The sequence below is a fragment of the Lichenostomus cassidix genome, chromosome 11 (genome assembly GCF_008360975.1).
Source record: "Lichenostomus cassidix isolate B80296 chromosome 11, HeHo_3.0, whole genome shotgun sequence".
In the NCBI taxonomy this organism is placed as follows: domain Eukaryota; kingdom Metazoa; phylum Chordata; class Aves; order Passeriformes; family Meliphagidae; genus Lichenostomus; species Lichenostomus cassidix.
In genome coordinates, this window is record NC_139492.1 from 19233435 (window position 1) to 19246939 (window position 13505).

A 13505-nucleotide genomic window follows, 5' to 3' on the forward strand; every position below is an offset into this window, starting at 1 on the left:
AGAAGAATGGAAAATATTTTGGGTGTCGTTACCTTTTTCTCTCCATCACTCTGCCTGAATAGAATTGAACAAGGGTACAGTAGTATTACAAATTTTTATTTTAACCTACATTCTTACCAAAAAACTTCACTGCAATGCTCCTGTTATACCAAAAGTACATAAATGCCAAGAAACACGGAAAAGCTTCATGACAGTGTTTGTCCCTCAAAAAAAAAAAAAGCTTCTCTTGCCCTGCAAAGTTTTGCCCTTTTACCTTCCCTTTACTTTCATTATAATTTTTGTCTCCCTGCAACGTCTGAGATTTCTTTTGAATCTTTCAATTACTCCCCAATATCCATTGTCCCAACCCTCTACACTTCTCCTGCTTTACATGCAGCCCATGTCCTGCAAGCATGTGAGGAGGCCAAATACCAGGCATCTTGGCACAAGCTAGTACTTTACACCTATTCACAAAGAGAAAACATTCCTCTTTTCTTAAGGAAAAGGAAAAAATAAAAAGAGGGAAAAGAGCTCCTCCAAGTACTCATAGCAAAGAGATGAAGTAATGTTTACACTCACCATTTCTAAAACATGTCTGGTCCTTTAATAACAACCTGTCAAAGCTGAAAATTAAGAGCAACCACCAATACAGTAGATCTATTCTTGTTAATTGTTATACATACTGTAGCTATTTCCTTAGCTCCCATAGCTGTCCCTTTGTGCTGGCTGCTTCCCATCCACAGAAGAAGAGGGTTTCCTTGGGAAAGGCACAGGCACTGCAGGGCGAGGCTGCACCCAAGCTGGCCCCACAGCCATCACCAGTGGTGTGGCACAGCAGCACCTGAGAGGTTCTCAAAGTCCTCTGCTAGTTTAGTTCCAGACCCAAACCCTCAGGGCTGCAGGGAGAGAGCAGAGGAGTCATCAGAGAGCACCAGAGAGGCCTTGGAGAAATGGTCTCCAACAGGGGAGGGCAGGTGGGCAAGAATGGCTCTGGGCTAGTCGTGAATGGGGGGTGCCAGGCACAGAGCAGGAGCAGCATCTGCCTCAAGAAAGGCTCAGCTGGTAAATGAGGTGGGGCCTGGGACTGTCCACCCAGGACTGTGGGTGAGGAGGACACAGCCCCTGTCCCCCTCGGCAGCGGGCAGCCCTCCACACAGGGCAGCGCAGAGCAGCTCTGCCAAGCTTCAGCCTGGCACGCAGCAGGGAATTGTTGTTCCTCTACCCTATTCTGCCAACAAAGCTACCACAACCAATGAGCCAAAGAAAGAGTTTTGTCCCAAAGTGTGAGGGTTTTTACCATCAAAGTACCCTTTTATTTCAGAACCCCTTCTTATGAAAGAATTAGTTACCTGCTATCCAGTCATGAGCTTTTGTTTAGGGGACAGTAAGCAGTATGTTATTCCCTGAGATCTAACAAATTATTTTTGGACCTACACAAAATTCTCATTACTGTCTTAATATTTTCTTATTCTTCTTAAAATTGGATGCTTTGCACACGTGAACCTGGTTAAGGCCTCCCATGGGCACGGGCAACGTTAGCTCCTGGACTCACACAGCTGAGGATGACTTGCTCTGGGCATCATTGAAAGCAATGTAAGAAGCATAAAATTTCTCAGCTAGGAAACCCACAGTAGAAATATTTACCACATTCTTTTTCAGCTCTGAATTTCCAACCCACTAAATCAACAAAAATTATAATATATTATATTGTTTCCTTCTCTTAGATCATAAGACTGATCTAGACTCTTATCTGTAGAATTTACATTGTAACCAATAATTACATGCCTTTTTTTTGTTTGTTTTTTAACATCACCAAAACACACACTTACTCTTTTGACATAAAGCACCATTCATGAACAGAGATCAGTACAATTAATTTCTCTAATGACCAAATCAATACCATATCAGAATAATTCCCCTCACATGTTTCCACAAGTCTATCCTCCCAAGCAAACACATTCATGTTGACAGACCAACAGGACATCAATTTTTTCTCAACAAAGTGGTGGGAAAAAATCCCCCAACACATACCTTGGAGCAGCAAGACCTCTGCCCAGGGAAGCAAGTAGGGGGCCAGAGGCAAAGCATGGCAGGCAGGGACCTCCCAAACAAGCACCAGAGTCCCACAGCCTCAGAGCAGGCAGAGCAGGTCCAGTGGCATTAACTGGGGTCAGCCACAGCCCTGCACTCACCAGACAAGTCTGCAGTGATGAGGCAGGGCCAAGCTCAGGCCAGAAAACCAAGCCAAGGTCAGGATCAGCCAGGCACAAAAGTACAACACACACACAGTGTAAATCAGGCAAGGAACGGAGCTTGTGTGACTCCTAAAGGGAGGAAAGCCCCAAGAAGCCTTCTTACAGCTTTTTTTCACACCAGCCTGACCCATGGTTACACAGCTGTCCCATATTAGAGCTGGCCTTGATCACAGCTGGGGAATGGGGAAGATGTTGCTGACCCTGCCACACAACACCTCAAATGCACCTCCTAGATCCCAGAGTCCCACAGCCCTCTCATCCTACTCTCCTGCTCCCATCTTCACCTCAACTGTGCTCCTCAAATGAACTGTGCTCCTCACATTTTTTAAGCAGGACAGCTTTTTGCATTTGTATTGAATACCAACTGGTTAATTTTTTCAAAACAATATGACTAGTGCAACAAATATGAATGTGAAAGAAGGATTTGGTCCACTGACATTTATGGGTATTGTGGGCAAATATAAACAGGATTAGCCACTAACATTAAAAAAAATAAAGACAGCATTAATATTTAAATATGAGAGATATATTCTTAATATCAGCTTCAGTTAAAAAAACAAACAACAAAAAAACCCAACCCCAAAGACCTAGGTTTTTTTACACTAGTTCATGTATGCAAAGTTCAATTCAATTCTCCTGTATAACTGTGGTTTGCAAGGGCCTGTGCTCCACAAATACATGGCAGTATCTAAGAAAGCTAGTGGTTACATGCTTGACTTTTACAAATAGCACAACCATATTCTAAAACATCTTCTAGAAGAAAACCAACATGGGGCACAAGCCAAGATTTATTCTTGGGTCAGGCTAACTTGGCAGAGGGAGGTGTCTCCTCCAGGCAGGCACTGGCTGAGCACAGATTTGAGAGAGCAAGGCAGCTCTCAGGTGATGCAAACCAGCGAAAACCAGGGCACAGGCACCAGCCACATATCTCCATTTGCCCTTGGCAGCAAATTGAAATTTGAAACATGCTACTTGGAAGATATTTCTGCCTACTCCTACTTTCTAGTATTGAAGGAGTTTTTTTGTTCAAAGAACACAGACTTTGTTCAAACCTGACATTTCTGTAAAGCTCTATATTGTCGTGGTCTTGAAAAGAAATAGTTTTAAAAGTTAAAGAAGAGATTGCTTGCCAACTGGGATCTATTATTATGTATTTTCAAAAATACCGTCTGAAAGAGTGGTGATAGGCTTGTGGCCATGAAAACTGAATAGTTACTATAAATGATACTGTATAGGGAGTGCATTGCTCCACGACAGGGACCAGTTTTCATAGTCAGACTGACATCTCCAGATCTATTTCAAATTACTCTCTCATTAAATATTTTGTAGTGCTGTTCTTTCATTTACAGCTCTGTATCATTAAACTGAAGCTCAGTTGAGTACAAAAAAGGAGTGAATTAAAAATATGTAGTGTGTCACATGCAACAACTTATTAGCTGGCAGTCAAAAAACCTCTCCTAGCTAAAGCTCTCCTCAGGAAAAACAGGGGAGTCTTAAGTTCCCCCATTAATACATCTTGCAGTCAGAGCTTTCCTGCAAGCAGTGCAGATGATGAGAGTGGCACAGCAGACTGCTGCTCCTTCTGCCCTGAACCCACTTCTCTCATTGACATTTCTTCCTCCTGTCTTCCTCCAGGACAAGGGTTCCTGGACTTGCTGTTTTTTGAACTGCACATGCTGGTCACAGACATCATCCCACTTGCACTGCACATTTTATGTTGTTTAACTGGAGCCTCTCTTCCTGTTATAGTTTTGGGGTTTTTGATTGTGCATGAGAACTTAAGAGCCCACCAAGACTTTAAGGAAAAAATGTATTGAATTACTTAAGACAATTTGCACAGAGTTCCAGCAGTGGTGATCCAAGTTTTCTCTCACACTAAGCTTTCATAAATACGGCCAGCCAGATAAGGATCACAGATAGCCTGTCTGCTGTTTCCACCCAGAGGTGTCAGGTTCAGCAGAGCTCTGGAGCTGCTGCTGCACAAGTACACACACTCCTGAAACTTCGAAGCAGGCACTCATGAAATACCTCTTTCCAAAACAAGCCTCATTCCTGCAGTTTGCACGTACAATGGACAAAACATCTAAGAATACATGCAGTTTATCCTAAGTAAAAAAAACTGTTTGTTTGCTTTTAAACCAACCTACTTCATATCAGTTTACAAGCAAAACAATCTCTACTAGCAAGTGGGGTTTTTTCATACAGTTATGTCTGCAGCCTGACCTTTGCTTGCAAAGGGCCTGACTTGAAGAGAACAATAAAAGCCTTCCACAGTCACTGTTGTAGGGGGAGAACTTCAATTCCGTGGAATAGTATAGGAGTTTGCATTCTTAAATCATATGATTCAATAGACAATGCAGACTGTATTTTAAAATGCTATGGAATTATACAGGGCAAAACCAGAAAGCTAAATTGGTCACATCTGAAATTCTTTATGTTGGTGTATGGTCACCTTCCAGCTGACAAACATCTACCATCAATGTCAGCTGTGTCAGGAGATGGCTGACTAAAAAAAACCAGAAAATAAGCATCACACCAGCCCAGAGGTGAAGACTTAAGAGAACAAAAAATTAGTATTTAGTCTTTGCCATTGTACTACTGAGAAAGATTTCTAGCACGAACATAATTTCTAGTATGTCAGCAGGATGCACAGATTGCTGCACCTTGTTATACTTTGAAGAGTATTTGTCAGCTGGGGAAGGAGCAGGGGGTTCTTAGGTGGTTTTTTTTAGAAACAGAGTAATTTCATTTTAGTACTACAGTCTCTGTAAGACAATGAATATGTGATTGTTAATACAAAGCTTTGGTTCAAGGACTAGAGCAAAGATGATCTTACAAGAATAAAGGTACACTGAGTCCATTAACCACACCCCACTGCTTCTAAAGGTTGAAGCAGCAGCAAGGCTGGGTGGCATTTGTAATTTTTCTCAAATATATTTTCTTGTATGTTTGGTAAAAGGAACCCCTTGGAAAAGCATTAATAACATAGCCAAATGCACATTTGCATGGTAACAGTAAAAACCCTGGTTTTCACTATGGTATGCCTTTTTCCTCCCAAAAGTGTAAATCAAAATTATTTTTGGAAGGACTTGATCTTGTGTTTCCAGGTACTGTATATACAAATACAGTTTAAAAACTCCATAGGTCCCTGCCAGATATTAAGCATATATTGTCAACAGATGGTGTCCATAAAACCAACCCTAGTCTCTACACACACACTTGCTCACTCAGTACCAGCTTCACTCCTAATAGATTTTCAGCTTTAAAATCTGAAGGCCCTTTGGTGTGCATTTTGTACCCAGGGGAGCACATGGCTGCATGAGGCATTCAAAGCCCCAGTGGCAGTGACCCACTTTCCAGCTGGCTCCATAGCCACCCCATGGGTCTGCTCTTGCACACAGAACACCTGAGCATCGCCATCCCCAAGGTCACTAGGACAGCTCCCCTGGGCCCTGCCAGCCTCACAGGGTGTGATTTCTAACCAGTCCATATGAATTAACCTTCCCATTAGAGCTGTGAGTCCAGCACTCACCCATAGGGAATCACCCTTCCTGATATCCCTGCCCTCTGTAAATCTCTATAACAAAGACCATCTCGCTTCGTAGGGCAGCAGGAGCAGAGGCCCCAGGTGTCCCCAGGGAAGAAGGTCTGTCAGATGAGTTTTCCAGAATGACTCTCATCAAGGAACGAAAAGCTACAGATCAGCCTCTATACAGCAATCAATGTAAACTCTCTCTTGTTAGAGAATTCAAGTCTGGCCCGAGTTCACTTAGAAACACGATCATGAAAGACATGCACGTTGGCGTTGCTGTTTCCTCAAGCACTTTCGAAGATGCAGTCTTTCCATTTTCAATGGAAAGATATGCTTCTTTAGAGCTCCCTCTGTTGAAAAACCGAAGGAAAAAACCTAAATTTTAGTTCTCACAGCAATTTCCACAAGGACTGGCCTACAGGTGAGAAAACCAGGTTATAAGATATAAAAAGAGTTAAATTATCTCAGGTGTTAGTAACCATAGGAGAATATGTAGGTTTTGTGTTTAAAAAAAAAAAAGAGAGAGCGAGAAAGAGATTTGACACTCTCAGTATTAGTTTGTTTGGGTTTTATTCCCACAATTTTAAAAAAACTTTTCTCAGTGGCGGACTGACCACACTGAGATAAGTTCAGCTGTAGTGTTCCATTCATAATTTGTGGGTCACAGTAAGGGTGCATATGACCCTATATTCGACATGGATGGCTAATTCAGACCAACAATCTGAGTGAAATGTTAGCAAAGAAGTCCGGAGAACACTACAGGTATATACAATGAGTGTACTGAAATGACTGAGTAAGCTAAACCAGAAGGACTGAGTAAGCTAAACCAGAAACCCCAGTTGTGACAGTAACTGATAGGACATTTTAGAAGGACCACAATTTTGTGGTACCTAATTTTGTGCTAAAGGCAAGAGAACAGAGATATCACCTTGACTGTGAAAGTAGATAGAGCATACCTGGCAGTAGAGCTTAAAAAAAATCAACTGGATTGCAGGAGATTTACTACATAACATACATTGATATGATACTTTTTTCACCTTGAAATTTTAAGAGCTAGTAATTTTATGTGGATTTATGCCATACATGGAGATTAATAATTTTACTCAGTCAAACCTGCCTTCTGTGTTGGTATCTTTAAGCTTCACAAGCACATAAGGAAACCCAATTCAGCTGTGCTCAGCTCTTGTTGCTCCCTCTACTCACCAGGCAGGCTTCCCAACCAAGCCAAGAGGTGAACCCACCGTATCCCAAATATTGCCTTCTACCCATGTTCTCTTCAGAAAATAAGGAAGACCTAAGTATGGAAAGTGGAATGAGGCACACTTTAATTTACAGCTGTAAACTGAAGGTAACAGCCCCTACTGCATTCCCCAGCCAGGCACACACACAGACTGCACACCACCACATATTCATACAAACCTTCAAGTTAGCTCTTCCAGCTGAATTCAGTGTCTGTGGAATTGTTGTAACAGTTATCACCCAGGGCTATGATAGTAAAAGGGTGGTACTATCACTCACTACTACCTCATGACCACAATAAAAGAAAAATTAAAGCAGGCAGAAAACCTGTGTGAGACCAAAGAATGGCACTGCCACCTCTGTGCTGTACCACTCATTCCCATAACACACAGGGACACTGTGCTTCAGACTGGAGTCCTGCAGCATAGTCCTAAGGGGCTGTGTGGAGAGGGTGTTCTCAAGCATACTTCATCCCATGGCAGGTTCACCACGCACAGATCACATTTTCTTCCATCTTCCACCTTCAACCACAAGCTCAGGACTCAAATTCTCCTTAGCAGTTCACTCAAACACCACACTTTCCATTCTCTGATAAGAGACCATTAGCCCAGACCCACCATACCTCTTGGAAACACCAGGGGAACACCAAGAACTGGGGAAATGGGCTGCTGGGACCATACATGGTCTGTCCAGAAGAAAAAGTAAAGGCCAAAGTAGAAGTAGTCTCTGTTTCTCCAAAATGGATGACTCTGCAGATTCCAGGGACTCTTCCAGCTCTCTGAGCAACCTGTGGGGGTTGGCAAGTGCCCCTCAGCAGTGGTGTTTGGCAACTTCCACCCAACAAGCCAAGAGCAAACAGAAACCCTGATTGCCCCCACAGGGCCAAATTTGACTGGAAAAGCAGCATTAACATTTCTGGTATCCCCAGGTTAACCCAAGCATGTTTTTAACAGGGAAATAATTACCACATCAGAGCACACAGTGCAATTAGCATTAAGGTGCAGCTTGATTTTAACCATATAACATACATAGCAAGTCACACCTACAAAAACCACCCCACCTGATTAAGTGATAGGGATATTGCAAGGGTGTAAACAAGGCAGCCAGATCTTTACTCTGAAAGTAGTTCATGCATCAGATCCCACCACTGTTGTGAAATTTTGATGCTGCTGCATCACTGTGGCTGATGTGTTTCAGGGCACCTCCATAACTCAGGTGAAAGACATGGGAAATGAGGTGAATGCAAACATTGTGGAGAGGGTTGAGATTTTTTCTCTTTGCCTTGGAAGAGACACAAATAGCTGAAGGCTGGAGGTCACTGGAGCCCCCCAGCAAGTCTGTGTAATAATAGGCAGCAATGTCCAGGTCTGCTGGTGATAAGCTATCATTTTTCAGAAATATTTTGTATGCCTCCTGCTGAGCTTTTCTGGCATTCAAGGGACAGATCAATATTTGGTATTTTCACTGCGCTTGAGGTGCTATTGTTCTTTGTATCTGAAAACAGAGTAACTGTTCAGATGCTTATAAAGGTAGCCAAGGCAGCATCAGAAGGAATGCAAACCTGAAAAAAACTAAAATATATTAAAACAAGTGAAAAAATCTTCAAACTCAAGGTTAGTCCAAAGGGTTATACCAAAACAAAGAAACAATTTATTTCTCGAGCAACACATAGAGAAACTGTGAAGTTTCCACAATTATGAGCTACTGATTCCCTTAGTGAAATTATATCTAAAAATTGGAAGTGAATCCAAACCAAAGACCATAATAAGGGGTTGCTTTATGTCTTCAAGGCAGTATTATTAGAATGGTGTTTTTGTAGATTAAAGAACAGGTGTATTAGCCTTACATATTTCCCATATTATATCAAATGGACTTCAGGGATTTCACTCACTTTTGAATCAGTGAAGTCTATGCCAGGTTACATTTCTGCTTTCATGTGGCATGTTTAGTAGAGAGAAGGACCAACAATGTTTGTCTGTTTATCAGTTATTATCATAGTTCTTGCTACATTTTATTCACTTGCTGTTAGCAAATGCAACCCACAGTTTCATCAATGAAAAGCCACACTGCTGGAAAAAAAACCCACCACCAAAAAACCAAGATAAGCAAGGGGGCCTGCACATCCCAAGCCAGTCACTGAACTGTGCTGTACTGTCTGGGCTTTGCACACAAAAATGACATCAAAAAGGCTCCTGTTTCTTTACTAATCTGCAATCACTACAGCAATGATGCTGTCACCTTGTGGGACAACAGCCACCACTCAGACTCTCTGGCATGGCATCAATAGCACACTGGCCTTGGCTCTGGTCAGCTTAAGATATTTTAGACGTGTGGCAGGACTACATATAACCATATATAAAGATGGTTACAGGCACAGATCTGAGGACTATAGCATGTATGCAAATGTACAGGTCAATCTCAGCACCCATTCTAGCTCAGTCTCCTGTCTCCTAGGCATCCTGTTCATTATAATACAGGAGGTATGTCATTAAAACCCCAACTCTGAAGAGTACAGACTACAATAGATGGCTAACAGAGAAATTAATATGTCCATTTTTAGGTATGGCATTATTCCATCCTTTTTTCTGTCAACTTTCAGCTCTATAGCATATGCAAACACAAGGGTAAAACACAAGTATAAAAGGATTAAATGGTTTATCATAGGCTGCAGGAGAGCAGTAACTCAATCTGGTGGCCCCTAATGGCTGGGGTCTCCAGGGCTTCTCAGCCTTGACCTTGCACCTGATGCTGCTCCTCTTTACAGGAGTCAGTGAACTGTCTGGAATAAGTCCCCTCAGGTGTGCAGCCTGGAGCTGCATTTTGTCACACAGACCTCTCTGGAGGAAGCCAATATTTATTCTCTTGAAGTCTCTTGTGCATTAAGGGTGATCAACAAGCAGATGCACATCACTGTGCAATCATCAGCCCACAGTTCTTCCCTGGACATCAACGAGGATCATGTCTTCAGCAATGCACTAATTATGCACTGACAACACAGGCTGAGTCACCTGGCTGGGGGAGAACACTTCACATGCTTGTTAAGGACCCTGAGAAGAGCCTGAGCCAAAGGACCACAGTGGTGCATTGCCCGTGCTCAGGAATCAGCAGTGAAAGAGCTGATCCCAAGCACCAAGCAGAAGTGGCTGTGTCTCACAATGCCAAGGCAGGCGCAGCACATGCATTCAACAGGTTCTCTTGGCCTTAGGCCAGTTGAGAGGCCATGGAGATGGGTCAGCCTCACAGAGAGCAGGTCCTCCCTCCTCATCCTTTGAATGAGGGCTAGAGCTGAAGCCCTTACAACAAGAAGAAACAATTTGGTAACATGGCTGGGAACAGACAGGAGGCTCTTCACACATGTGAGAAGCAAACAGCAATGGTGCCAATGCAGCAACAGCCACTGCAATCAACCAGGCTGGAGTTCAGTCCTTTCAACAACTTTAGCAATGGCTCCACAAATACAATTGTCAATGAAGACTCATCATTAATTAGCTGTGTTTTTAATGGCTTAGCATAGGTTTGGTTCTTGACGCTAGGCTTTTTAGTATCTTTACCTATAAACTGGAAAAAAATTCAAACTGTTTGGATATTAAATCCACAGATGACACATCTGTCTGAGAATGGTAAATAGTAATAAGAGCAGGGCTCCAAGAGGAAGCAATTGCTTGATAGATGGGCTGTGTGCGCTGTAAGTAGTTAGATATAAGTGTATGCCTTTGGCGGGAAAACTGCAGGCCACAACTCCCTCCTTGATGGAGTGGTTTGCGGTGGAAGCAGCATCCCATGAAACACTATGGCCAAAATGATTCACCCAATCCTCAAATCATGAAGTGGGAACACTGGTTAAAGCAGAGATGACATATTCTGGCAGGATATTCTGTTGGTATAAACCTTGAAAAAAAAAGACATAGTTCTGAAAATCTTAATTCAAGCAGGAAATATAAAAAATTATAGAAGATTCAGAGTTATGAGACAATATCAACTCCCAATACAAGAGACCATGTGTCAGGCTGAGGGAGGCTGGACTGCTTAGTTTAGTCTTGCCTGATTTATATGTGGTCTTCTAATATTAAGGAAATTGTGTTTGTTGTACCATATTTGTGCCGTAACCCCATTGTCTAAAATAAGATAGAAAATTGCATATATTTCTCCCTTTTACATACAACCTGTTAGGAGTTGTAGTGAAAGAGGGAAAATTGATCACTTTTCCCTGAAGCAGCAAACATTTCATACAGTCAGGATATTCATGCTCTTTATGGTATTATACACCTTTGATGCACAGAGTTAGGCAAAACTTCAAAGTGTGATCATATTGTTAAGGGACAGGACAATAATTGTTTTGTCTTCTTGTGCACTGTAGTGCATAGTTTGCTTTCCATTTAATCTGGGAATGTCACTTAACAAGTTTCATAATAATGTAAGGATCTAAGACCAGAATGAAGCTCTCACTCCAGAACTCCTTTCAGTGGAACATGGCAATTTACAGCTTTTGATCTTTTATGTAAGATTAACAGTTTGAAGTTTGTATAGGGTATGTATTGCAACCTACAGTTTGTAGATGCATGTGAAGTGCGTGTTCTGAAGACCATTCTAGAATTTTTCTAAAACATGGTGACAGTGGGCAAAGCTTCAAGAAAACATGATTTCTGCTGAACTTATGGTCCTGTCTACATGAGCAGAACAGTATTGTGACATTAACTGTGATCTCAAACCCTTCCGGTTTTGAGCAAGCTGTCTAATTTTGACCCTATTGTTTCTGTATTCAGTCAGGTCAGGACAAAACAGACTATCTTTAATCCACAACAGAGTGGGATCAGCTAATGCTAGTGAAGCTCCTGAAGACGGTATATGTTGGGTAATAAAGATACAGGCAAAGAACATAATTCTCATAAAGGGAGTTCCCTTGCAGTGCTGTGAGAAACACAAAGAAATCCTGTTTTGACTAGTTAATTGAGCAAACATTCCATCCTGCCCTAAAATATGCTTGCTATGCTTTTTCAGATTTTTTTTTTTTTTAGAAGCATATCACTCCTTAGCATGGTCGTGTCTCTACCAGTCTGAGGAGCAACTTTCTGTTCCAGCCCCTGGGGCTCACCTGCTGCTCCCCCACTGCCGTCACAATGGATTTCTTTAAAGAGAGTGTCGGCTGCAGCAAATCATTTCATGCAGTGGGAAAAGGAAGACTTGAATATTTACCACCAGATTGGTTGTGCTGCCTACTCCCTCAAGCTGCTCCCTTCCTTGGCTGCTCCTTCTGTGCCATTTACAGCAGTTGCCAGCCCTGCCTTTGCTCGCCCATGTCTCCCAGAAGTGCTGGCTGAGCCCTTTTCCACCGGATGCTGCTCTGGCTTTCTCCATACAAAACCCAAGCCTCTCCCCTCACTGGAAAAACTCCTCAGAAGCCTTCCCTCATCTCTCTGGTGCTCAGACTTTTCCCCTTCTCCTTGCTGTGCTTTTCCATTACACACAAGGCCCCTTCACCATCCGTGTGGCCTGGCTCCTGAGCCTGCTTGTCCCCATGCTGTGCCACCCTGCGCCTGCATTCCCAGGCCCCTCCCCACAGCACTGCATCCCCATAAACATGCCAGGCCTGGACCACATTGCCAGGCTCTCTGTTTTCTGTACTGTACTCTCGACATGTTTTCAGCCTGATGCAAAGCTTATTCAACCAACGGAAAGAGCTGCTTTGACTTTAATGGATTTCAAATGAAGACTTCAGACTAAGTCTCCACAGCAGCACAGAAATAACAACAGTGTTATGCAGATACCCAAGCCAGCTTTAAACTAATTAGGTTGGATCCCATAACCATCTAATCATACAGGGGGCTCAGCACTGGGTAATTTACCCTAATGAATCGTAAGCTTGTCAAAGGAGAAAGCCTGTGTTTGCTTTGGTCCAATTCCAATTGAACATCACGTGGCCATTGCCTTTTAAGAAACATCTACTACTACTTAAAATCAAACCAGCACATGCCAAGATGATCTCTCCTTTCATAGTAATGCAACTATACAGAGCAACTGTCTAAAACATTCAGTGTCTCCTAGTCAGTTTTCTCCTCTCTCATCTGCCTTCTGCATGCTAAACAAACATTACATGCACCTAAAAAGAAAATCTTTTACAAAAGGACAGGAAATGTGGAGTACAAGAGAGTATGTGATGTATCTATCAATCTCTTAGGGTGAAAAAAGTAACAAATCCTTTGTTCCACAGTACACACAGAGGCTGCTCTACCTTCCGATGGAAAAAGTGTAAGTGTTGGTATTATTATATCCTTTCAAAATGCACAAATAAGATACAGGACTCCCCAGTAAAAAGCACAGGTTTTCCCTTGGAAGCCAGAGATGATAACACCTATAGCCTTAAACAAGAGGCTTAAAGAAGTTCACTCTCCTGATTCAAAAAAGCCCAAAGTGGAGCTTGTAAGCAACTACTTAGGATGAGACACCATCCTTTGAAACTGCTCCTTTTTTCCAGGTGAGACCTGCCACAGATTGCTTGCTGC

The 13505-nt window shown here is 42.5% G+C and overlaps 1 long non-coding RNA gene across 3 annotated transcripts in view; it reads right to left on the reverse strand.

Moving 5' to 3' along the window:
- Positions 1–2996, reverse strand: part of LOC146432420 (uncharacterized) — a 48865-nt gene extending 45869 nt beyond the window's left edge. Inside the window, exon 1 of one of the 3 annotated variants that reach the window (XR_014854588.1) lies at positions 2172–2996. This is a non-coding gene — a long non-coding RNA (uncharacterized LOC146432420). The remainder of the gene's footprint in view (positions 1–2171) is intronic. The other 2 variants (XR_014854586.1, XR_014854587.1) reach the window with 2 other exon arrangements.
- Between the last annotated feature and the right edge of the window lie 10509 nt (positions 2997–13505).